This window comes from Notamacropus eugenii, chromosome 4 (genome assembly GCF_028372415.1).
Source record: "Notamacropus eugenii isolate mMacEug1 chromosome 4, mMacEug1.pri_v2, whole genome shotgun sequence".
In the NCBI taxonomy this organism is placed as follows: domain Eukaryota; kingdom Metazoa; phylum Chordata; class Mammalia; order Diprotodontia; family Macropodidae; genus Notamacropus; species Notamacropus eugenii.
Genome location: NC_092875.1, coordinates 81479704 through 81499509, shown reverse-complemented (window position 1 = coordinate 81499509; position 19806 = coordinate 81479704). Strand labels below are relative to the sequence as shown.

General features: G+C 37.2%; 2 long non-coding RNA genes across 2 annotated transcripts in view; one reads left to right on the top strand and one right to left on the bottom strand.

Annotated features, from left to right (window-relative positions):
• The window catches only part of LOC140500191 (uncharacterized), a 152726-nt gene that overhangs the window by 94014 nt on the left and 38906 nt on the right, over positions 1 to 19806 (top strand). The window lies entirely within an intron of this gene.
• The window catches only part of LOC140500192 (uncharacterized), a 68603-nt gene that overhangs the window by 17878 nt on the left and 30919 nt on the right, over positions 1 to 19806 (bottom strand). Inside the window, exon 3 of the long non-coding RNA XR_011965634.1 lies at positions 10082 to 10253. This is a non-coding gene — a long non-coding RNA (uncharacterized lncRNA). The remainder of the gene's footprint in view (positions 1 to 10081; positions 10254 to 19806) is intronic.

The window sequence follows — 19806 nt, the reverse complement described above, 5'->3', positions numbered from 1 at the left end:
TTTCATTCTTTTGATGGTGTTTTATCATTTCTTGATATGTTAGAATGGCATTAGTTTCCACTTGCCCAGTTCTAGTTTTGAAGGAATTATTTACTTCCTTAAGTTTTTCATCCTCTATTTTCAGTTGGTTTACTTTCTTTTCGTAGTTTTCTGGAATTACTTGGATTGTTCTCTTTCCTCCAATTTTTTTTTTAATCTCCCTTATTTCATTTTCTTTTTGGCAAGGCAAGCAAGATTAAGTGACTTGCCCAAGGTCACACAGCTAGTAAGTGGCTGAGGTTGAATTTGACCTTCTTTACTTTTGACAGTCCTTTTTAAATTCTTCCAAGAATTCTTTGTGCTTGGGATTATTTGACTCTTCTCATTGAAAAGGGGGGGGGGGGGCGTTCATTCCATTATCTGCCTTTGAATATGAGCCCAGATCTTCTCTATCCCCATAATAACTATCTGTGGTTGGGTTCTTTCTCCTTTGCTTGCTCAATTTTGTTGATTTTATTTGCTTAAATTTGGGGGGTTTTTTTAGCAGCTATTAGTGTAATCAAGTTGTATCCCTGAAGTATGGGGAATGATACCCTAGGCCTTGGGTCCCTCTTACTATTATGTTCTGAGGTCCATCTTAGGTCCAACCGTGGGCTTTCCATTCTGCTCCTAAGCCACATATAGGGTCCTCAGCCACAATGAACTGCAAATGATTTTGCTTCCATTGGTCTCTCAGGTGGCTGCAAACTACAGCTGCAAACTATATGTCCTCTCTGCCCCAGAACTGAAACCAGGGACTCTGCTCTGCTGCTAGTGTCTACTGCCAATAGAGTCCCTGCTCCTCACTACTGCACTCATCAGGTGTGTGCTAGGGCCTTCTCCCTTCAACCACTGCCCAGGATGCCTCTGGTCAGCACATTTGGCCTTGGTGTTCCTCAACAGTAGAAGGTCCTTCAGACTTCCTCAGCCTTCAGATTCCCACAATGTCTATGAGATGAAAATTTATAAGGATGAGGATGCCTCTCAACCCAGCTGCCCCCAGCACTTGTTGCTTGTTGAATGAGCAGAGTCAGCCTGGAGTGATTGTATTTCATTCAGACCAAACCTCCACCCCTGGCGGTTTAGAGGTCAAGTCTTTCCTAAGGTCTTCTCTAATTGTCATAGGAAGACAGCTGCTTCACCCTGTGTTTATTTCTGCTGCTGTGAAGTGATGTTCTGTTTGTTTGAGTTTTATTAGAGGAAATTTGGATAGCCAAAAGTATTCTCACCTACTCTACCATCTTCCCAGATCTTCTCAGGGGCTAGCTTTTTCTGAGGACTGACTTCATGGAAAATCTACACTAGTTTTTCCCTTAAAAATTCATGAAGTCATTCTCATCACTTAACTTACTCAAGAGATTAAGATTCTCCTTGATGACATAGTTTCCTGATAGCCTAATTACAAAAACTAGTCCATAGGGAAACAGAAGTTGCTCTCCCTCAGGGTTCACTGATACAGCCAATCTAGAGACAAGGAGGACATACTCAAATGAATCAATGTTATATACCCGCTAAAAAAAATCTTTCCAGGCTATAGGTAAGTAAATCTCCTTTTATTGACTGTTAAATGGTCTCTCAATGTCTCATTTTCTTCCAATTCCAAATCCAAAGTAGCCCTAATTAGCCCAGGCTGCAACATAAAACAGGTACACCAGCTTCCCTTTGAACTCTATATCTCATCTCCTGTTTCCATACACAATACACATACAATGTATATTCCTGAAATGTGTTTCTTCCTCATCTCTACATTTATAAATCCTTATCTTCCTTCAGGATTCTTAATAGGTATCATCTCAGCCTTCTCTGACCCCCAAAGTTATTAATGCTCTTTCTCTCCTCAATTTTCCTCATTCTATAACATTTGCTTCCATGCCCTTTCAACGGAAGACCATCTTCTCCCTGCATCTTCATTTTTCTAGATAACAAAAGAGAAAGAAGGCTGAAGGGGAAAGTGCAAGATTATCATAGGGGAATTACACAAGATCAAAATTATGTGACTATAAGGGATTTTAAAAGGGCAAACCAGCATGTTGCAATCCTCCCCCCAGGAAGCTCTATGTTCTAACTGTCTCTTCATGGGAAATCACTCTTTTACTCCGACCTGCAACGACACTGCAAAATGATTGTGAAGAGATCTACCTGACCATGGATGGATCTCATAATTGGTCAAGCGTTTCAGGTCACTATGGAAACAGTTATCGAGTGGGAACAGACAGTGGGTGGAGAGGTATTCTTTCACTCCCACCACTTAATTATAAAATCAATCAGCACTTGGTACAAAAGGTCCTTGGGGATGCCCATAAAAGCGCACCTTAGAAGGTAAGACAGAGGAAATCTGAAAGGGGAAGATCAACAGCTCCAGAGCTTGAAAAACTATACTTTTTACTTTCAATTTCACTTTAGTAAACCTAGTAAAGATAAATAGTAATGTAACTTAAGGAGGAGAAAAATCTCAAGGAAAAGAAACAAGGTTGGGGTAACAAGGCAAAAGAGCTAGGAAATCACTCTCATCGAAGTTGCCAATTTTCTCTTTTTTAAATTAGGTGTTATTTTAAAAGTTATTTTGACAATTATATGCCAATTGACAATTTAAACGAAACGGATGGTTGTTTGTAAAAAGATAAATTGTTCAAATTAACCCAAGGAAATAGGAAATACTTTAAAAAAAACCTGATCAAGCCAAAAATGAACTCTGAAAGAAAAAAAGAATCTCAGGACCCAACAGATTTATAAATAAATTCTACCAAGCATTTAAAGAAAAATTAATTGCCGTGCTATGTAAACAATTAGAAGAATAAAGATGTAGTCTTTTCAAATCCCTGCTATAACAAAAATATGGTATTGATACCTAAGCCAGGGAGGGCAAAAACAGGAGGAAAACTATAGAACCATTTCCCTAATCAGCATTCATGCAAAAACTGTACTTTAATGCTAGCCAGGAGACTACAGCAATATTCATAAAAATCATGCACTATGATCATTAGATTTGTACCAGGAACACAAGTTTAGTTCAATATTTGAGAAATTATCAATATAATTGATCAGTAACAAAAACAATAAAAATCATATGATTACACCAATAGATGCAGAAAAAGTTTTGGACAAAATACGACTTACATTTCTGTTAAAAACACTTGAAAGTATAGGAATAAATGGAGCTTTTCTTAAAATGATAAATGGTATCTATCTAAAACCGAAAGTAAGTATTGTCTGTAATAAGGATAAATGAAAAGCCTGCCCCATTTTTATTCAGTATTGTACTAGAAATGATAGCTTTAGCAATCAAAAAAAAAAAAAAGAAATTAAAGGAATAAGAATTGGCCATAAGGAAACAAAACTATCATTTGTTTTTCAGATGATATGATGGTATATTTCAAGAATATTAGAGACTCAACTAAAAAAAACTACTCAAAAATAATTAACAACATTAAACAAAATTGTAAGATATAAAAGTAACACACCTGAAACATAAACATTTCTGTCTTTTAGCAACAAAGTACAGCCCCAAGAGACAGAAAAAAATTCCATTTAAAATAACTGTAAACAATATAAAATACTTGGGAATATACTTGCCAATGCACACAGAGGAACTATAAGAACACAGTTACAAAACATTTTTCACACAAAGATCTAAACAAACAGAGAGCTTTTAATTGCTTATGGACAGACCGAGCCAACGTAAACAAAAGATAACTTTATCTAAATTAATTGACCTATTCACTGTCATACCAATCAAACAGCGAAAGAATTATTTTATAGAGCTAGAAAACAATCTTAACAAACTTTATCTAGAAGAAGCAAAAAAAATTAAGAAAACCAAGGGAATCAATTTAAGAAAAAGTGAAAAAGAACATGGCCTAGCACTATCATGTTTCCAATTCTATTACAAAGTAGTAATTATCAAAACAATCTGCTGCTAGAGAAGAAGTAAAGTGGTAGATAAGTTGAATAGTTTAGGTACAAAATATGTAGAAGTAAATGACCACAGTAGAATAGATCAGCATCTTACATTTGAGCATACCAAAATAAGTTAAAAATGGGGATATGCTTTACACATAAAGGATACCATCATAAGTAAATCAAAGGAGAACAGAAAAAATTAACTTTCAGATACAAACAAGAATAGAGGATCATAGAAGGTAAAATGAACAATTTTAGTTATATTAAATTGAAGCGGTTTTGCACAGCTAATGCAGGTAAAATTAGAAGAAAAACAGGAAACTGGGGTAGGGGAGGCTATTTTTCAGCAAGTTTCCCTGATAAAGACTTCATTTCTAAAATATATAGGGAATTGAGCCACATTAGTTAAAAACAATAAGAACTGATATAAATTGATAAACAGTTAAAGGATACGAACAGTTTTCCAGCAAAGCTATGAATAATCATATGAAGAAAATGCTTTAAATCACTAATAATTAGAGAAATGCACATTAAAGCAACTCAGGCAAGAAAAAAATGCTGCAGGGAATGTGGAAAAATTAGGGACACCAATGCATTGGTAGTAGAGTTATGAACTGGTCCAATTATTTTGCAGATCAATTTAGAACTATACCCAAAGCTCTATAAAACCATACATAAATGTTGACTCAAAAATACTGCTACTAAATATATATTCAAATGAGAACAAAGGAAAAGAACCTATGTGTACAGAAATATTTATTGTAGCTCTCATTGCAGTGGCAAAGAGTTAGAAACTAAGAAGATGTTCATAAGGTGGGGAATGGCTGAACAAGATGTAGTATATGATTGTAATGTAATATTGAATGTAATGTAATTGTGCTGTAAGAAATAATGAAAGGGACAGTTTAAGAAAAACCCAGTGAAATTTATATGAGCTGATACTAAGTGAAGTAAGAAGAACCAGGAGAACATTATACAAAGTAACAGTAATTTTTTTTATTTAACTTTTAACATTTATTTTCACACAATTTTGGGTTACAAATTTTCTCCCCTTTTATCCCCTCCCCCGCCCCAAACCCGAGCTTTCTAATTGCCCCTGTGACCTATCTGCTCTCTCCTCTATCCTCCCTCCCTGCCCTTGTCTCCGTCTTCTCTTTTGTCCTGTAGGGCCAGATAGCTTTCTTGACCCCTTAACCTGTATTTCTTGTTACCCAGTGGTAAGAACATTGCATTTGGTCTTAACACTTTGAGTTCCAACTTCTTTAGCTCCCTCCCTCTCCACCCCTTCCCCTTGGAAGACAGGCAATTCAATATAGGCCATATCTGTTTAGTTTTGCAAATGATTTCCATACTAGTTGTGTTATATAGGACTAACTATATTTCCCTCCATCCTATCCTGTCCCCCTTTACTTCTATTTTCTAATGGTCCTTCCCCTCCCCATGAGTGTCGACCTCGTATTGCATTCTCCTCCCCATGCCCTCCCCTCCATCCTCCCCCCCACCCTGCTTGTGCCCCTGTCCCCCACTCTCCTGTATTATGAGGTAGGTTTTCCTATCAAAATGAGTGTGCATTATATTCTTTCCTTTAGTGGAATGTGATGAGAGTAGACCTCATGTTTTTCTCTTGCCTCCCCTCTTTATCCCACCACTAATAAGTCTTTTGCTTGCCTCTTTTATGAGAGATAATTTGCCCCATATAACTTCTCCCTTTCTCCTCCCAATATTTCTCTCTCACTGCTTGATTTCATTTTTTTTTTAAGATATGATCCCATCCTCTTCAATTCACTCTGTGCACTCTGTCTCTATGTATGTGTGCGTGTGTGCAAGTGTGTGTGTGTGTACTCCCACCCAGTACCCAGATACTGAAATGTTTCAAGAGTTACAAATATTGTCTTTCCATGTAGGAATGTAAACAGTTCAATTTTAGTAAGTCCCTTATGACTTCTCTTTGCTGTTCACCTTTTCCTGGTTCTCTTCATTCTTGTGTTAGAAAGTCAAATTTTATTTCCAGCTCTGGTCTTTTCATCAGGAAAATTTGAAAGTCCTCTATTTCATTGAAAGACCATTTTTTCTCCTGAAGTATTATACTCAGTTTTGCTGGGTAGGTGATTCTTGGCTTCAGTCCTAGTTCCTTTGACTTCTGGAATATCCTATTCCATTCCCTTCTATCCCTCAATGTAGAGGGTGCCAGATCTTGTGCTATCCTGATTGTATTTCCACAATACTTGAATTGTTTCTTTCTAGCTGCTTGCAATATTTTCTCTTTCACCTGGGAATTCTGGAATTTGGCCACAATGTTCCTAGGAGTTTCTCTTTTTGGATCTCTTTCATGTGGTGTTCTGCGGATTCCTTGAATATTTATTTTGCCCTCTGGTTCTAGAATCTCAGGGCAGTTTTCCTTGATAATTTCATGAAAGATGATGTCTAGGCTCTTCTTTTGATCATGGTTTTCAGGTAGTCCCAGAATTTTTACATTGTCTCTCCTGATTCTATTTTTCAGGTCAGTTGTTTTTCCAATAAGATATTTCACATTATCTTCCATTTTTCGAATCTGCACGGTGTGTTCTGAGATATCTGTCTTTCTCATAAAGTCCTTAGCGTCCATCCGTACCATTCCAGTTTTGAAAGATCTATTTTCTTCAGTGAGCTTTTGAATCTCCTTTTCCATTTGGTTAATTCTGCTTTTGAGAGCATTCTTCTCCTCATTGGCCCCTTGCACCTCCCTTGCCAGCTGAGTTAGGCTAGTTCTCAAGGTGCCAATTTCTTCAAGAATTTTTTGGTTCTCCTTTAGCAGGGAGCTGATCTGCTTTTCATGCTTCTCCCTCATCCCTCTCATTTCCCTTCCCAGTCTTTCCTCCACCTCTCTAACTTGATTTTCAAAATTCCTCTTGAGTTCTTCCATGGCCTGAGCCCATTGCGTGGGCTGGGACACAGAATCCTCGATTTCTGTGTCTTTGCCTGATGGCAAGCATTGTTCCTCCCCATCAGAAAGGAAGGGAGGAAGTGTCTTTTCTCCAATAAAGTACCCTTCAATAGTTTTATTTCTTTTCCCTTTTCTTGGCATTTTCTCCAACCAGTGGCCTGACCTCTGAATGTTCTCCTCACACCCACCTCACCTCCTGGTCCTCCCAGCCAGCGTTTGGGGACTGAGATTCAAATGCTGCTTCCCGCCTTAGGGTTTTTGGCGGGGGCAGGGCTGCTATTCAGTGTTAAATTAAGTTCAGGTGCTGAGGTCAGGGGCAGGGCCGCCTCTCTGGCTTCGTTCCCTCAGGGGGTTTATGCACAGACCTTCCACAATGTATCCAGGCTCCCGCCCATTTGGGGAGCCCCTGTCTGTAGCCGCCTCTCAGCTTCTATCTCCTAGGGGGGCCCCGAGCCATGGGGGCACCCCACTCCCCTCTCAACCTGCCAAAGAGACTCTCTCACCTACCCCCGTCAGTCACCTGTTGGTGGGGGGGCTTTTGCCGCCGCTGGAGATCCCGTCTCTGGAGCCTTCTCGGATCTGTGCCTCTCGGAGCCGCGGCCACCGCCGCCGCAGTTCCGGGCTGGGCTACGCGTCTGCAGCACGACAGACCTTTTGCGAGAGGTTTGCAGGTCCCTCTTTGGGTGGGGGGACCCGCGGGGCCGCTGGAGATCCCGTCCCCGTAGCCCTCTCGGATCTTTTCCTCACGGTGTCGTGGCCGCAGCAGGGCTGCACTCAGCTCCCAGTCCCGGCGCCCAGTCCGCAGCGCGAAGGACCCCCCGTGAGAGGTTTGCAGGTCTCTCCGGAGCAGAAATCTCCCTCGCTCCAATATTCCGTGGTCTTTGGGTGCAGAATTTGCCCTGGCTTGGTCCCCTCTAGCCGTTCTGTGGTTTGTGGGTTTGGAGCTATGTGTATGTGCATCTTTCTACTTCGCCATCTTGGCTCCGCCCCCAGTAACAGTAATTTTTTAATGGTAATCAACTATGAAAGATTTACACTGATTAATACAAGGATTCACAAAAATTCGAAAGAACTGAAAATGCTATCCACCTTCAAAGACAGATCTGATGAACTCTGACCATATAGTGAAGCATATTTTTCTCACTTTATTTCTCTAGCATTTTTTTGCAACATGGCTAATGTGGAAATGTTTTGCATAACTTTATATGTATAATGGATGTCATATTTCTTACCTGCTCAATGAATGGCATTGGGGTAGAAGGAGGGAAAAGAATTTGGAATTGAAGTTAAAAAATAAAAATAAAGGCAATACTTTAAAATTATATTTTGTTTCCATCAACAATAATTTGTCTTCTCATCCTCCCTGCCAATCCCCCCCAAACTAAAAACAAAACTCATTACAAATATATATCGCCAATCAAAACAAGTGTCCACTTTGGTCATGGACAAAGCAATTTGTCTCCTTTAGTGCTGAGTCCTTCACCTCTTTTTCAGGAGGTGGATAGCATATTTAATTATTAATTTTCTAGGATCATAGTTGATCATTTGCTCAATTCCTAATTCTTTTAAAACTATTTTCCTTTACCATATATTATTTCTATATATTGTTCATATAAAGTCTTCCCATACTTCTCATTTCTTATAGCACAATAGCATCTTGTTACATTTATATATTACAATTTTTTCAGACATTCTCCAGTTTAGGGTCACCCTTCAGATTCGCATTCTGGTATGTGGAAAAGAGCTACCAAAATTGTTGTGCTCTCTTAGTTAGAGTTTGTTTCACTTAGAACTAATCCATCCCTTAATCTATATATTCTTCCTTCCTCTGATCAGTTCAGATGAGAGTGTAGTTTAAGTGTTAGCTGCTCTCCCTTATCCCTCTCTTTGTTTGTACAGATGTCCACTTATAAATTCTGATTATATGACCTAATTTTCCCTAACTTTCCTTTCCCTTCCACCATAGTGTATTCCTATATTTCCATTCTTCTCTTAAAATCATCAACACATAACAAAACCATTCCCAGGCCTTGTCTAGTTAAACTTCTTCCATAACTCCTGATGATGATAGAATTCAGAGGGGACACATGTACCAATTCTCCCCCTATTAGAATGTAAGCAGTTTAATCCTCATTTAGTCCTCTATCATTATCCTGTCATGTTTACCTCATTATGATTCCTGTTGATGGTTTGTTTTATTTTTGAACTTCAAGTTTTCTTCATACCTCTGGTGCTTTCATCAGAAATGCTTGGAAACAATCTGTTTCATTAATGGTCTTTTTCTCCCCCTGAAGCATTTTACTAAGTTTTGCTGGTAAAATATTCTTACTTATAAGCTTACATTCCTTTCCTTTTGGAATATTGTATTCCAAGTCCTTTACTCCTTTGCACTAGTGGTAATCAACTCATATATGAGCCTGACTATGGCTCCTTAGAACCTGAATTCTTTCTGGATATTTGCAATACATTCTTTGACCTGGAAACTGAATTCTGGTTATGATGTTGTTAAGAATTTTTATTTGGGGGTTTCCTTCAGGAAGTGAATGGTGATTCTATTTTCACTTTGTCCTCTGGTTGTAGAAAATTTGAGCTATTTTCTCTAAAGATTTTTTTGGTCTAGGCTTTTTTATTTGGTTATGGAATTCAGATGGTTCACGGACTCCCAACTTTTTTCTCTTCAATCTGTTTTTCAGTTCAGTTGCTTTTGCTATACAATATCTTACATTTTCTTCTTTTTTTGTCTTTTGATTTTGTTTTAATATTTGTTGTTACCTCATGAAATCATTGGCTTCTATTTGGTCCATTCTAATTTTCAGTGATTTTGTTGCTTGGGCAAGATTTTTTTTACCTCCTGTGTCAAGTTATTTATTCCTTTTCCAATCCTTTCTTCCACAGAGCTCATTTCTTTTCCAGTTTTTTCCCCTCTAGCACTCTCATTTCATTCAAAATACTTAAAATACTATATGAATGATAACCTTCATTATTAGCTCTGCATTAGCTGATGTCTAGTGACTCCTCAAGAGAAGGAATAGAAAGGAATTCAACGTTCAGTATAAATCATGTAAGGAACAATAGTTATTTTGAATATGTAAAATAAATGTTTGACACACCTATAATTGTTTTTATGCTCTCCTGGGAAGTTCAAGTTTCAGCATCAGATCATGAAGCATTTCATAGGATTACTGAATAGGTATCTCACCATTGACTTCAAGGAAGTCTCCTTCAGGATAAATGACCTACCTGATAGTCCAAGTTTGTATTCATTCTCTTCTTTGCAGGTGTCTTTTCTGGTCCAGAAATTCTGTCTTCTACCAGTCTCTGACCAAGGGATCCGGAATCTCCAATTTCACAAACGCATGAACTTGGCTCCAGATTTTGATGAATTTGTCTCAGGATCACTGTTCAACATTACCTATGATTAGATCAAAAACAAAAACAAGCCATAAAACAAAAGAGGTGGCTAGAGACCCTGGCTCAGAATACCCCCGTTCTTGTTGTCAGCATTCTCCTTCAATTCAGAAATAGAATTGAATAGTATTAACAGAATCTTCAGACTGTAGACAGAAAGAGAAGATGGAATTGAAAAGGGATGATCCCCCTTTTAAAGATCCACTGGGTTGACAGTACTTCTGCTGAGTGACTAAGAAAGGATTACTTTGGCACATTCAAAATACCTATTGTCTTTCAGAACTGAAACACACATGGCTGGCAAGAATCAGTCAGGAGCTTTAACATCCCCAAAGTGTCTAGATAAGCACATGTCAGAAGGAGGCAAGGCAGCTGTAGACACACACTTTTATAACTACATCTGTCAAAGGAACCACTATCCTTCCTGTTACCTAAGTTTACAACATTAGAATCATCTTCAATACCTTATTTTCCTTCCCTATACTAATTGATAAACAATCAGCTACCAATCAAGTCTTGTCAAGTCTATCTCTCTCCCATCTCTAGCATCCACCTACTCCAGCATCCCTCTACTCACATGGCCTTGACCCAAGTTCAGGCTTCCATCATCTCTTACCTAGACTATTGCACTGGCCTCTTAAATGGTCTCCCTGCTTCATCTCTCCCCTCTCCAATGCATTCTCCATACAGCTGCCAAAGTGATTTCTTAAAATGTAGATCTGATCATGTCACTCCCCTACTTACAGAAAATAAATTTCTGTGGCTCCTTATTGTGTATAGATCAAACTATTATATTTAGTGTTTAAAGTCTTCACAATCTGGCTCCAACCTCCCTTTCTCCCTTATTGTACACAATTTCCCTTCACATACTCTGTAGTTCAGCCAAATGGACCCTCTTACACAGAACATTCTACTTCGCATCTTCATTTGTTTATACACAATATCTTCCATGTCTTCAAACACATAGAATCCATTATCCATTAGACTATGACGTCCTTAAAAGCAGGTGGTTTTTGCTTTTGTTTTTATCCCTAATGCTTTGCACAATGCCTGGAACCACAGCAGGCAGTAAAGGCTGATTAACTTGTAAGCAGATAAAGCAAGCTTTGAGTGTCACCTAGCGGCTCTCACAGACATAGCAGTTCATGCAACTATTGAAGACACCAAAAACACTGCTATCTCTCTTGGGGCAGGGCCCACCTCAATGCAGGATCTTTAATATTTTCTTTTTCTGTGTACATGTTCTACTTCTAAGTAGAAAGTAAACTTCTTGAGTCAAAAGACTATTTTATTTTTATTTTTTATCCCCAGTACTTGTAACAACACCTTATACATAAGTGACAGAAGCCCACCTATATTCAAAAAGGTTGAATTTATCCATAGTATATTTTCGGATCATATGAAAAAATTAGAACTAAACAGCAATAATATTACCAAAAAATTAATTAATATACTATGCATATGTTCATTAACCAATAGTTTACTTAAAGAAAAATAGTAAATTATTTTAGCATGTTGACCAGCCTAATGCTGTTGGCTGCCAGGTCCTCTTACCTATCAGGTCTTCAGTGGCCAGCCAGATAAATATATGAGAGAAGAGACCTCCAGAGTCAAACAGAGGTGTAGGCTGTATTCCAGATACAAGCTACATGTCAGGCTCCCTGTGGGAGCCTCCTTCTCCATCCCCAGGAGAAAGGAAAAACAACCAACAACAACCTCTCAGGCTTTCCTATCACCATTTAAGCTCTCCCAGATGCATAGTTTGCTGGTGGACCAGGCATACTCTCAGGCCCTTAGCTAATACAAAAGGTGCACTCAGACCACGGACCAGTCTCAAGGGTGGGATGCTCTCCCCAGAAAGTTTCCACTGAGAAGAGGTGGAAAAGGAGATAACTCATGACTCACTCCTCAATTCCCAGCTGTTCTCCGGGGGGCCTCATGAGAGTTCAGCGGTTTCAAGAAGCCCTCACCTTTACCTGACCCTAGACCGTTCACGTGAGAACTGAGCTTACCTTAACAGCATGTTTTATTCATGCCTTTTGTTTTTATATGCCATCTCAACACCATTAATAAACTCTCTCCTTTATAACAGAGAATAGCAATAAAACAAAAACATAAAACGTAGTGACTATATCTAATAATATATACAATATTCTGTCCTGGTCATCCCTTACCTCTTCATTAAGAGGAAGAATGTCTATCCCATTGTCTGGTCTCTAGATGAAAGAATTCAACTTTCTATTCATAGTTTTTTACATATTTGTTATTTTAATCACTGCTTATATTATTCTCTTGGTTCTGCTTATTTTGCTCCCCATAAATTCATACAAGTCTTTCCCATGTTTCTCTGAACCAATATTTACCATTTATTACAAAATAATATTCTATTACATTCAAATGTCATAGTTTTTCAGCCATTCCATAAATAACCTGAAATGAATAATAATCTGTATACAAATCTACAGGACCATACAAAAGCAATTCTTAGGGGCAAATTGATAGCATATGATAGCTACATTAATAAGAAAAGTAGAAAATAAATTAACTAACCTCATGAGAAAAGAAACAAAGCAATAATTCAAAGGAAAGAAAAAGAGAGGAAAAATATTGAAGTAAAGGATAAAATAAACAGAATAGAAAAGGTAAGAACACTTGAATTTCTTTAAAACCAATGAAAAAAGTGAAATATGAAAAATGTCAATAAAGCCCCTAAAATTAATAAAGCTAATATGAGAAAAGTGGGAAGAAAACAAAAATACAAATGGAAAAGGAGATAACAAAGCAAATGGAAGGCAGGATCATAAAATGGAAATTATGCTAAGTGTGAAGTCAACAGACCTAGCTTCGTTCAAATGCTAGGTCTGACACTACTACCTGTGTGCCCTTGTCAAATTTGTGGCCCCTCTAGCTCTGGCTCTTCATCTGCAAAATGATAGAGTTGGACTAAATAACCTTAAAGATCTTCTAGTTTTAACTCTATGATTTTACAAAAACACAACAGAAATCCAGAATATTAATAGAAAATGGTACACATAGACTAATAAATTAGAGGATTTAAAGGAAGTAGAGGATTATGTACAAAAATATAAAATGCCAAAAATGAAACCACAGAAAATGAATAATTTAAATGGGTCAATTTTAGAGCAAGAACTAAGACAAGTCACCAAAGTGTTTGTTAGTACACCAAAAACCCTGGTCTAGATGGTTTCAAAAGTAGCCATCATGAGCACATGGGATCCCTAAATCAAGAATGCAAGGTGCATTCAAGTATATAAAAACTACACCATAAAATATGTGATCCAAAAAAGCTCCCCCAAAATACCATATGATTATATCAAAAGATACGAAGAAATAAAGGCTGCCTACTTCCCAGTCAACTCTGCCACTTCCAGAACTTCCCTTTCCTGCCATTATTCTGAAGCACATCACCCAATCCAAATGTTTGTTGAAGCAAAGTACCAGTCCCTAGTTCACACATCTTACTTTCACAGACAGGTCAATGCTGGTGGCACCGTTTTCCTCTCCAACTCTACCTCTGCCTCCTTGCAGGAGAACTTCAAAATTCATGTTGATTTCCATCATTATCCTCATCAACATCATTTCCATACCCTATATTTTCATACATAATTAGTTACCTCAGCTACCCACAATGATGGTTGTGAGTTAGATAACTATCATCCATGATTCTGAACTCTGTAATTCCCCTTCTAATCATTATTACCAATCTTCTCTCTCTCCCTCCCTCCCTCCCTCTCTCTCTCTCTCTCTCTCTCTCTCTCTCTCTCTCTCTCTCTCTCCCTCTCTCCCTCTTTCTCTATTCCCCCCACCACCTTACCATTATCTCTCATCCTTCCATCCTTCTCTCTTCTTCCAAATAATAATCTCTGCTCTGTCCTTATTTCCCTCTCTTCACAGTCTTGACCCTCGAGGTGACTAGTTCTGCTATACAGTCATTGTTAAGAATTTTTATATTGTAATAAAAAAACTATGCAGATTACTCCACCTTTGAATCACTTGCAAGTTCGTTTCAGTGATATTCATGCCCTGCCAATCCTCAGCCCTAGGTCATCTTCACCATCTGCCTTCCCTACTCCTCCTCCACCATTACTGAACAATGCTAGTCATTTAACTGTGCTGTCAAGGCACACCACAAATCCATGTTATCTTATTTAAATTGGGACCTTACTACTACACCAGAATTATTTTATTCTTCCCTAATTGACTCCAAAACACTCTCCCCACAGTACCCCCAACTTTTCTCTTCTAAAACAACTTATGCCATTCCCAGCATCCTTTCTTTCAGCACATAATTTTTCAGTCATGAAGCATTTATTAAGTGCTCACTATATGCCAGACATTGCACTAAGCATTAGGGATACAGAGAAAGGCAAAAATTGCCCTGCCCTCCTGGAGCTCACATTGTAATCATTCTAATTGTTGCTAAGAAAATTGTGGACTTTTGTTTCCTCTCCCCTAATTTATGCCTCAATATATTCTTGCATCTTCATTCTCCCTCACTTTAAGCCCCAACATCTAATTACTTACCAAATCTTGTTAACTCTGTCTACACAACAATACTGTCCCCTTTTCTTCACTCTCACAGTTGCTGTCCCCGTTTCTTCACTCTCACAGTTGCCACTTTGAGTTAGGCTTTTACCACCTCTCACTCAGGCCATTATAACAGTGTTGCTACCTCCAGTCTCTCCCCTGATTAACTGTACTTCCACTCAGCTGCCAAAATAATCTTTATAAAATACACAGCTTACCAATTCACTCCTTTGCTGAAAAAGCTTCAGTGGCTCTCTGTTGTCTTTAGAATACAAATTTCACACCATAGAATTTTAATCCCTCCACTCTCAGCCTCTAATCTATCTACCTATCTAAACTTAAAATATATTACTCCAGTTTATGCAATTTCATGTGCTAGTCAAATTGACCTATTTGCTGTTTCTCAGTCACAACAATCTATCTCCTGTCTCAGTGTCTTTGCCCAGACTCAGAATACACTCTTTCCTTACCTCCCCTTCTTAGAATTCCTATGTCCTTTTAAGTTCATCTCTACCCCTAAGCTGCTAGTGATCCCCTCAAAATTTCTTTGCATTGATTTTGCATGTAATTTTATATAAGAAAGCAAATTCAAACAGCTGGCAGACTAGAGGAGAGAGTTGTCTAGACAAGCCCCAGAGGAGGACTCTCTTGGGGGGCAGGAGAGAGCCTCTGACTCCTTCCTCCAAACTCACTTCACTACAGGACAATTTTGTGAACTTCAGAGAGTTAGATTTCTCACTGAAGTCCCAGCAGTATCCCTTGAAGCAGAAGCTAACATCAATATTTTCATTCAGGGCCAAGGATAAACTAGACACACAAATGAAAGGCTGTTTCAGGTCTTTAAGGAGCCCAAAAGAAAGTCTTCAAGTCACCTGATGCAGACAAACTACACACCTACTGAAAGAACTGGAAGATGTGGTTACTGAGCTATTGCCATGAATATTTGAAAAAAGCATGCAAAATGGAAAAATTACCATCGGACCAGAGGAAAGTCAAAGGCTATCCAGATTTTTTTTTTAAGTGGGAAAGAATACAGTCTGCAAAGTGTAGATTCGATTAATATCTTTCACTATATAACATTTTAAGCTTTGTAAAGCACTTTATAAAAATTATCTCATTTCATTCACAAAAGCATGGGAGGTGTTATTACCATCCTCATTTTACAGGTGAGGAAACTGAGGCAAACACAAATTAAGTGACTTGACCAGGATATACAGTAGGTGTCTGGGGCTAGATTTGAACACACACACACATACACACACATACATATATATATATACATGTATGAACACATATAATCTATACTATGCCAATGTATTGTATATAATACTGTATACAAATATATTAAGAATATTGCATAAATTAACATATACATGTACATGTGGGTATATATACACATTCATTTACGTACATAAAGGTTAAGTGACTTGCCCAAGGACTCATAGTTTGAGGCACATATACATGTATATACACACATGTACACACATATTCTATACCAATATAGTATACACTATAATTGTGATTCTAATTATTGGGACTATTCAAAAGTAGACAATAAATAAATTATTAATAAATATCTAAAAGAGGGACATGGTCATTACAAATCACATTATTCCATCAAACCAAGCTTATTTCTTCTTTCAATAGGGTTATTAAACTAGCAATATTAGCAGCTAGCACTTACAGCACGTTTCAAGTTTGCAAAGCACTTTACATATATTATCTTCTTTGATCCCAACAACAATCCTGTGGGATAAGGGCCATTATTATTCCCATTTTATAAATGATAAAACTGAGGTTGAAAGGTTATATGAATTGCCCAGGTTTAAATAACAAGTAACTGTCTAAGGCAGGATTCAAACTCATCTCTTTTTGACTCCAAGTCAACTCTATCCATTATACCATAGAGTTGTCTTAGTAGCTAGTAAATCAATAAATGCTATTACTATAGATACTTAGATTTTAGAAAAGCATTTGATAAAATATTTCAAAGAATTTATTTAAAAGATAAATAAAGGTATATTAGAGGATAATACAAAATCCAAAATGATCTTGACAGGCTAAATCCTTGTGCTAAGTCTAAGGTGATGAAATTCAATAGTGGTATATATACAGTTTGGGCTTTTAAATCCAACTTCACAAAATCAACTTACAAATAAGAGGGAACTATGGTTATATCGAAGTTTGTCTGAAAAAAGGATCTGGAATTTTAGTGCACAGTAAGCCCAATAGGAATCATTATTATGATATATCTTCTGAAAAGTTAGTGCAGTCTTGGGCTGCATTAGAAGAGGCATTGTTTCCACAAATAAGGAAGCAACATTTCACCCTAAGGGCAGCTGGTTGTTAAAGAGGATAGAGTCCCAGCCCTGGAGTCAGGATGATCTGAGTTCAAATCACACCTCAGACCTTTACTAGCTGTGTGACCTTAACCCTGCTTCAGTTCCTCATCTATAAAATTAACTGGATCCAGTTTCTTTGCCAAGAAAATCCCAAAGGGGATCGCAAAGGGTTGGACCCCAGTAACCAACAAAACAAAGTGAAACTCCGCACTAATGAGGATATTTCTGGAGCACTGTGTTGTTCTAGGAACAAAAGAAAGAAAAATTAATAAGGTCAAGATTATCCAGAGGAAAGTAACCAGGATGATGAAAAGTCCAAATCATATCAGGAGTTGGTGACATTTAGCTTGGAGAAGATGAACCTAGTGGGGATATGTATGTTCACTGTCTCTAAGTATCTGATGGACTGTGAAGTGGAAGTAGAGTTAGACATATTTTATGTGGCCAGAACCAGGGACAATGGGGTGGTAGTTGCAAAAGAGGCAAATTGAGATTTCATGTAAGAAAAATTTCTTCACATTTAGAATCATCCGGTGTTGGAATGGTCTGCCAAGGATGGTGTTACAATCTCTGTCAACAATGATCTTCAAGCAAGGGAACTATAATTACTTGTCTTATATTTCAGATTAGGGATTCCTTTTTATGATGACTAGCTGCAGGACTACTAAGGACATTCCCAACTCAAAAACTGTAAAATCATATGTAATGGTAATTATAAGAGTTGAAAATCACCCATCAATAGGCCTGCCCATTAAGGGAAGCTTGATTCGGGGAGATTTGTTTTTGTAGGAAGGTCCAAACCTTTTGTTAATTTCTAATGAAGTGCTGCTTCTCAAGGGTTGTGATGCCTTGTGGCTCTGAAAATTATATAACTGAGGTGAGGTTTTACTTTGGAGCTTACTTGTTGGATGTGTTTGCTTGGCCAGATGAGAGACTGGGCAGCCACTAAGGAATGGGATGAACTCACCCATAAAATGGATCAAACACCAGGACCTGACAATATGTTGTTTACAAGAAACACATTTAAAAATGAGAGACACATATTGAGTAAAAAATAAAGGACTGAAGTATAATTTATTGTGCTTCAACTGACATAAAAAAATAAAAAGCAGAGGAAGCAATCATGATCTCAGACAAAGTTAAAACTAAAATAGATTTAGTTAGAAGAGATAAATAGGAAAAGTACACTACGTTAAAAGATATCATAGGATCATGAAGTAATATCAGAACTAAATATATATGCACCAAATACCATAGCATCAAATTTATAGGGAAAAAACTAAAGGAATTACAGATGGAAATAGAATGCAAAACTATAATAGTGGGGAGCTTCAACTTTTTCCTATCAGAACTAGAGAAATCTAACCAAAAATAAATAAGAAGTCAAGGTAATGAATAGAATCATAGATCAGCTAGATATGACAGACATCTGGACAAAAGTGAAAGGGAATAGAAAGGAATAAATATTTTCCTCAGGAGTATATGGCATCTTTACAAAATTTGACCATATATTATGGCATAAAAATCTTATAGTCAAATGAAGATAAGTAGAAATATCAAGTGTACCTTTTCCAACCTAATGCAATAAAATTACATTTAATAAATGATCATGGACACACAGATTAAAGATTAGTTGGAAACTAAATAACCTAATCTTAAAGAATGAGTGGGTCAAAAACAAATCATATAAAAATAAACTTTATTAAACAGAATAGTAACAATGAAAAAAGATAATAAAACATAATGACTGCAGCAAAACTAGTTATCACAGGAAAAATATTATCTTTAAATGCTTGCATCAGCAAAATAGAGAAAGGGCAGATCAATTAAACTGATATGTAATTAAAAACCAGAAAAAAGAACACATTAAAAATCCTTACACAATAAACTCTAAATTCTGAAAATTAAATGTGATATGAATAAATTGAATGAAAAAAGTCATTGAATTAATGAATAAAACTAGACTCTGTTTTTAAAAAAACAGGAAGATAGATAAATTAATGATGAACATGATTTTTAAAAAGAGAAGAAAATGTATCACTAATATAAAAATTAAAATGGTGACTATACCACTAAAGACAAAATTAAAATAATTGTTAAGAGTTATTTTGCCCAATTCTCTTCCAATAAATTTAACAATTTAAGTGAAATACAAAAATATATGTTGCCCTCATTAACAGAAAAAGAAATAGAATATTTAAATAAGTCTATTTTAGCAAAAGAAATTAGGTAGATCAAAAGTGAGCTTCCTAAGAAAAAAACATCAGGACCAGACAGATTTACAAGTGAATTCTTCCAAATATTTAATGATCAGCTCATTTCAATATTCAATAAACAATTTGGAATACTAGGCAAAAAAGGAGTTCTACCAAGTCCTTTTCACAGCTGCTCACCAACCTCTGGTAGCCACCTTTCACCACCCTATGACTCCAAAAAATCTACAGCCTGCATAACAGTCACACCCCAGTAAAACTGTCTCAGCAGACAGGTTAAATCACACTGAGAGTAACTGACAAGCCTCAAATCTTTGAAGTGTTACAGGTTAGTTCAACCTTGGGCAGGGACTGACTTGGGCACAATAATAATCTTTTTCTGTAAGTGTTCTAAGAGGTGGCAGATGAATGTGACTTGAAAGGCAAGCTTCACAAGTTACACAAGCAGCTGTCA